A 7,244-nucleotide genomic window follows, 5' to 3' on the forward strand; every position below is an offset into this window, starting at 1 on the left:
GCAAGTGGCCTCTCACTGACTGGAATGTATGCAAGGCTGCCCATACTAGCTGACTTCCTATTCAAAGCATCGACCATCACATTGGCCTTCCCAGGATGATATAATATGGTGATATCACAGTCTTTCAATAGCTCCAACCACCTCCTTTGCCTCAAATTGAGCTCCTTCTGCTTGAACAAATACTGCAAGCTCTGATTATCCATGAATACCACACATGGCACGTTGTAAAGATAGTGCCTCCAAATCTTCAGCGCATGAACAATGGTTGCCAGCTCGAGATCATGAACGAGGTAATTCTTCTCGTGAACTTTCAGCTGCCACAAAGCATATGCAATAACCTTGTCACCCTGCATCAATACCGCACCTAGACCAATACGAGATGCATCACAATATACCGTATAAGATCCTGAATCTATGGGCAACACCAACACCGAAGTTGTAGTCAAAGCCGTCTTGAGCTTCTAAAAGCTCGCCTCACACTCGTCTGACTATCTAAACGGGGCACCCTTCTGGGTCAACGGGGTTGTGATAGATGAAAACCCCTCTACAAACTGACGGTAATAACCCGCCAAACCTAAGAAACTACGGATCTCTGTGGCTGAAGTAGGTCTAGGCCAATTTTGAATGGCCTCAATCTTCTTAGGATCCACCTAAATACCCTCTCGGATACCAACTTGTCACAACTCGAAATTTTCACCGTCGGGACCGTGATGGTGCCTAACATTTCACTTGCTAGGCAAGCCAACGTCAGAGATCATTAAGCCAATTCTTAAATGTTTCAATGATTAACAACAATTAAACCATAACAAGTTTAAAAAAAAGTGCGGGGAAATCCATAACAACCTCAATATATAATACTACCCAGAATCTGGAGTCACAATTAGGAACTACCCACGATTGCAAAAGATTTAATTTAGACCATTATTGGAAAATTCAACAAAAAATCAACACTCGGGCCCGCTTGGTCCAAACCCGAAATTCGAACCAAAATCCGATTACCCATTCACCCCCGAGTCCGGATATATAATTAATTTTGGAATCCAACCTCAATTTGAGGTCTAAATCCCCAAATTTTGAAATCCCTAATTTTTACCCAAAAATCCTCAATTCCACCATGAAAATCTTAGATTCTAGGTTAAAATCTTGAAAAATTTAGTGAAAGATTGAAAGAAACTAGTTTAGAATCACTTACATATGATTTTGGGAAGAGAGGTTCTTTGTAAAATCGCCTATTGTGTTTTAGGTTTTGAAAATTTGAATAATGGGAGAAAAATCCCATCTAAGTCACTTTTACACAGCTGCAGATATCGCAAATGCAACCTTCCCGCAAATGCGAGAAAAGTACCGCAAATGCGAACCTGTCGCATTTATGCTGCCTTCACAAATACGAACATTTTGTTCGCAAATGCGATGCTAGAGGATCGCAAATGTGAAGATCCCTTCCCCTAGACCAACTTCGCAAATGCGGGGTTAGGCTCGCAAATGCGAGACCTGCAGGTCTGATGCATATCAGCTATGATTTCTAAGTTCATTTCACTCCATAGCCTATCCGAAACTCACCCGAGCCCTCGAGACTCCAAACCAAACATGCACACAAGTCTTAAAACATCATACGAACTTGTTTGTGTGATCAAATTGCCAAAATAACACCTAGAACTACGAATTTAGCACCAAATCGAATGAAAGTTTCAAGAAAACTTTGAAACTTCTAATTTCTTATCCGGACGTCCGAATCACATCAAACCAACTCCGTTTCTCACCAAATTTCACAGATAAGTTATAAATATGGTATTGGACCTGTACCGGACTCAGGAATCAAAATAAGGATCGGTATCAACAAGGCCAAGCATCAATCAATTTTAAAAAACCATTAGATTTTCCGACTTTTAATTTTCAATAAAAGTCTATTACTCAAGCTAGGGACCTCCGAATTCGATTTCGGGCATATGCCCAGGTCCCATATTTCAATGCGGACCCACCGGGACTGTTAGAATATGGGTCCAGATCCGTTTACTCAAAATGTTGAGTGAAATCAACTAAAATTAACTTTTAAGGAAATTTTTTTATTTATCAGTTTTTAGCATATAAGCCTTTCGGGTCAATACCCGGATTGCGCACACAAATCGAGGAAGGCTAGAATGAGGTTCTAAAGGCTTCAAAATACAGAGTTTGGTTCTAAATCATAAGATGACCTATCGGATCATCACAATTTCTCCTACTTCGGCTTGGAAAGGATAGTTTCGTCTGGGTTCGTTCCTACATGGTATAAATACACCAAAAATACGATTTTAAGAGGACTTTTGACCTTCGAAGTTTTGGAAGAGCATTGGAGGCTACAAGACACGGTATTTTATCATCTTTCCATTAATTTAATACGTGAGTTTGGATTGTAACATTAGATTGATACTTTCTCATGCTTTAATTATATTTATAATGAATTCCTCCATAATTATGGAGTAGTTTACATTAGGGCTTGACATGATTTAGTGACTTGGTTGTTGTTTATGAATTTTATTACTACTTAATTGCTTTAATTTATTGGAGGAGCTTTATATAGTTGTGATTTTATTCTTTATAGTGTTTAATCGAAAGAGGAACATCTTATTGAATATTATTGCAGCATATGTCTTAGTTTATTTTGGTGATTCTTTGAAGTCATCAAGAGAGTTTTTTGAGTTACCGTTTAAATTAATATTGAGAAATATTCGCGAGAAGTTTCTCTTAGATCATTCCTACCAACAAATTCTTGCAAATTTTACCGCAGTTCACATTAGTTTATTTGAAAGATTTAGATTTAATCGAGAGAGGAATATGAATTTGAAGTATAAGCTAATCACCTTTTGAATTTTTGAGAATCGATAGAACCTCAAGAGTGAAATATAACAGTATCATATCCAGAATAGCAATCTTGCACTTATCATGTCAAAACCCTTATTTCTCACATTGATAAGAAAGCAACTCTACTAATCTCTAGTTCTTTGCCGCCAATTATCAATTGATTTACTTTAGTAGTTAATCGTAGTTTGTAATCATTCCGATCAAATTTTGATCATCCTAAATAGCAACTAAACCAGTAATTACTAGAGCATTATTTAAATTCAATCCCTATGTAGACGATAATCATATTATACTATCTTTGGCTAGCGAGGATAAGTTTTGTGTTATATTTTGCGTTCGTCACCCCTCTTGTTTTTCTTTGCCCAGACAGCTTTAATATGTCTTACACAAAATCTATGATTTTCTTTAGGAACCACTATAGAAATAGCATCCAGCAGCCCCTGCAATAGTTAAAAATAGCAGGAAAAAATTAAATTTATGAATAAGGACCTCATTTAAAGCAAATATGGAAGACATAATAGTAAAAAGATACCTTTTGCATATCTGAGATAAAGGTCACTCTTTCACTGTCCTTCAAGTCCAATGAAATCTTCAGCATCTCCACAAACCAACTCTATGTCCTATTGATTTCTTTATCCACCACCACCCAAGCAAGTGGATAAAAATGATTCACAGAATTTTGTCCAACAGCCACCAGTAGCTGCCCCTTACATTTCCCTTTTAAAATGTGTCATCCAACCCTATGAAAGGTCTCAAACCATCTTTAAAGACATGTTTCATAACTTGGAAGCACACATACACCTTAAGAAATCTTCTTTTACCTGGATGCCAAGGTTTCTTTGGATGTATTTATCACCGCATCAGAACCAGGATTGCTCTCTCTCAATTCTTATGCATATGCCTTTAATATATTGTAGTCATCTATATAACTCCCATCCAATTTCTCCAATACAATCTTCTTAACTCTTTTCATTTTTAACTTGCTACATTGAGCTTGAATTCTCCTTCCAAGTCTCCCCTGATATATCTTTGATCTTATACTTAGGATTGTTCTGAATTTTTTTCGTAAATTAATGCGCTAAAAATTTTGGAATCACCTCTACGATTCTGATAAACTGGATAATAATCGTGATTTGGGTTCAAAAGTCTTGATCTTAAAAGTTTGACTTTGCCCATCCTTAGAAATAAAGCACCTAAAAGGACATCCAGTATCACATTTATAGCTAAGTATTTTTGTATCACTCTTTTTTACCTTTAGACCCTTAGAATTATCAACGATATAAAATCCAATAATTCTTCTAGCTTTAGGTATTTCTTTAATGGTCATACCTTTTTCAGCTCTTTGTACTCTAATTTTTCATTGACTTCTTTAGACATTTCCTTTCTAAACACCTCCAACTCCTCACTATAATAATCACTAGATACAAGTTCATCACCTTCCTCTTCCTCAAAACTATCACAATTAGTGCCAACAACTATAGAGCCAACGTAAGTTTCACTATGATGAATTATATTAGGAGCAGCCACATTCTCTTCACTTTCATCTATTGCAAATAAGTTCAGTAAATTGAATTCAACACACAACAAAAACTAAAGGGTTCTAATACATTCATAACCCTCTAACAAATAGATCTTACTTGATGGCCCTGTAACTAACAACTGCTTCCCCTCACTAAACCCTAGCTCTTCCTTATATCTTTGACATATATCAATTTATGATAGTAGGTCAACATCATAATACCCTTTCCACATGTGTTTTAGTTTTTTAATACAGATCAATTGAGATTCTTGGACCCAAATACCCCCATAATTAAAAATCAAGTCCACTTTTTCTTGTATTCTTCGTAAACTAGCACATGCAAGCCAAAAAAGAAGGTAAATATAGACCATATCAGAAAATAAAAATAAAATAAATTAGAATCTAACGACATTTAACAAATAATAGGACGACAAACGAATAAATAACTGATCACGGCCTACTCCGCACTACTATTGAGTAGCGAGAGAGGGTCGGAGCAGCTTTTACCCGATTTAGGGTCGGGATCGATTTTCACAGAGAGCTAGAATTTGGAATCGAGTATCTATCTAGTTTAGGATTGCGTATGTGTTCCAAATTACACTTCTAATCATTTTTGGGGTTTTCGTTTTACTTCTACTATTATCAACTACAAATGGTAAATGCAACTAGATTAAGCTAAAAGTTAATGCTACGGGTTGTTCAAATGATTTAAAAGGCACTAGGGTAGTGACTTCTGCCTAGGTGTTCAATTGATATGTACTTGAGTCTAAGGCACAATTGACATGATTGGGGAGTATGATATAACCGTTGCACTATTTTACCCATTCTACACCTCTCGGCAGTTTGAGTGATTTTGCCCGAATTGACATTCTCAAGACCAATTGGGTATGCAAATTTGCACAAGCAACTAGGGTTCAAGTCGGGTATCACTCTCTCGAGGTTTAATCCTTTAATTGGGGCTATCAATCTCTTCAGTACGCCCCAATTCCTTGTTGGACCAATTTCGGAGACTTAGGCTCTCTTTCTCAAGAAGAACCCAAGTCAACTAAACACAAACTAGTGTTTGCAACCACTAATTCAGAAATTAATCATGAAATAGGCCCAAATATTAAACACACATAGTCAATTTGGCCCTAAAATACAAGACCCGTCAATTACCTATACTAGGGTTGAGCCACAACCCTAACTTATGGGTCTAGCTATTCATAATTAAAGAAGGAAAGCAAGAAATAGATGAAGAACAACTCATATTAATTAATTGCTAAGCTAAATAACAAGATTCAATGATGAAAAGTAGATAAAATTGCCCAAAATAGCTAAGAATCTCGAACCCACGAGCGCAACTGCTTAATTACAATATCTGATACCCTAAAAAATGGGAAAAGAAGCTATTTATACTAAGCTGAAAATTCCGAATAAAAATGCCCCTGCGGGGTTAGTGCGGGCCACACAAAATGGTGTGCGGCCGCACTAGGGCTTTGAATCTGAAGATCTGACTCTCTGAACTCAAGCACTGTGGACTGCAGAGAATGGACTGCGGCCGCGGAGGCTTCTAGTGCGGTCCGCACAAAATGGAATGCGGACCGCATTGACTTGAATCCTTGAAACTAGAACTTCTGTGATCTTGGGTTCTGTGGGCCGCACTAAATTGAGTGCGGCCGCATTGCCTTTGTGCCTTGAAAGTCATGCTCTATGAACCTCACAATGCGGACCGCACAGAATGTAGTGCGGCTGCACTGGCCTTGCTTAGCCTGAGCTTTGTCTTGTCTTGGTACTTGTGCAAGTTTTACTCCTTTTGAGCTGATCTTTTATATCTTGTCACTTTGTTGATTAAACTTGCAATCAAGCACAAGTTGTGAGCCTTTTGGGACTATTTTGTATGAATTTCTAATCAAAGCATAAGCAAGAAGGAGTATAAAATGCGTTAAAATCCCTAGTTATCAACTCTCCCAAACTTAAGTTTTTGCTTGTCCTCAAGCAAACAAAATAAGACCCACCCCTTAAGGGAAATCTAAAAGGTTTTCAGCTGACCTAAAGTAACCTCATCTAGCATCAATTGGGACTAAAAATTGCCCTCAATACAAATGAATCATTAACAACTTTTACTCTTTGAAACACCATGGATTAAGTGCGACACAAGAGCACCAAGAGTTGGCTCAACACATCAAATGACTCTTTCTATTACTTTGGTCATTGTGGAACCCAAACTCACATATCCTCAACTCTCCCTAAGCAAACCTCACCTTTAGAATAGTGGCACGCAAAACGAGGTTAATGGAAGTTCGCTCATCTCTCTCAAGAAAAAGCCACAAGTCCGACTCTAGGTACCATATGCTTGTCCCTTATATGAGTATACACTAATGTAAGCTTCATTCAACTCAAGATCATATAGGGCTTTTGTGGAGACATTGTGAAGGCTTTTGGTTCAGGGTAGGAAATGTTTTGGTCTAAGTAAGTTCCCTCTTCCCTTAAGCACTTCTTTTGATTCATTGGGTACACATTCACTTGACTCTTTGAGTCATTTCACTTCTTTCTAAGGGGTTAGAGAGACACACTATCACTCTTTCTTATGCATTTCAAACCTTTTCTCCTTTTTCAACTTTCCACACCTTTCATTCTTTACTTTTCTTGAATCCCTTTTTGTTCTTTTTCATATTAAACATTCTATTTGCCATTTTACTTTTCTTTTTTTTCATTGCCTTTCCTTTCTTCATTTTTGTGCCTTTTTACCACTTTGTTGCAATATTCGTCTCCCCCCAAATTTATACTTTTGCCATGTGCTAAAGAAAAAATCGGGTGCCAAAAGGGTTATCTTTTAGAACGGGTATAGGCTTGTATTATGATTCTTGAAGGAAAAATGTCTAAGGCTCAAAAGGGTTGACTAGGG

The sequence above is a fragment of the Nicotiana sylvestris genome, chromosome 9 (genome assembly GCF_000393655.2).
Source record: "Nicotiana sylvestris chromosome 9, ASM39365v2, whole genome shotgun sequence".
Lineage (NCBI taxonomy): Eukaryota > Viridiplantae > Streptophyta > Magnoliopsida > Solanales > Solanaceae > Nicotiana > Nicotiana sylvestris.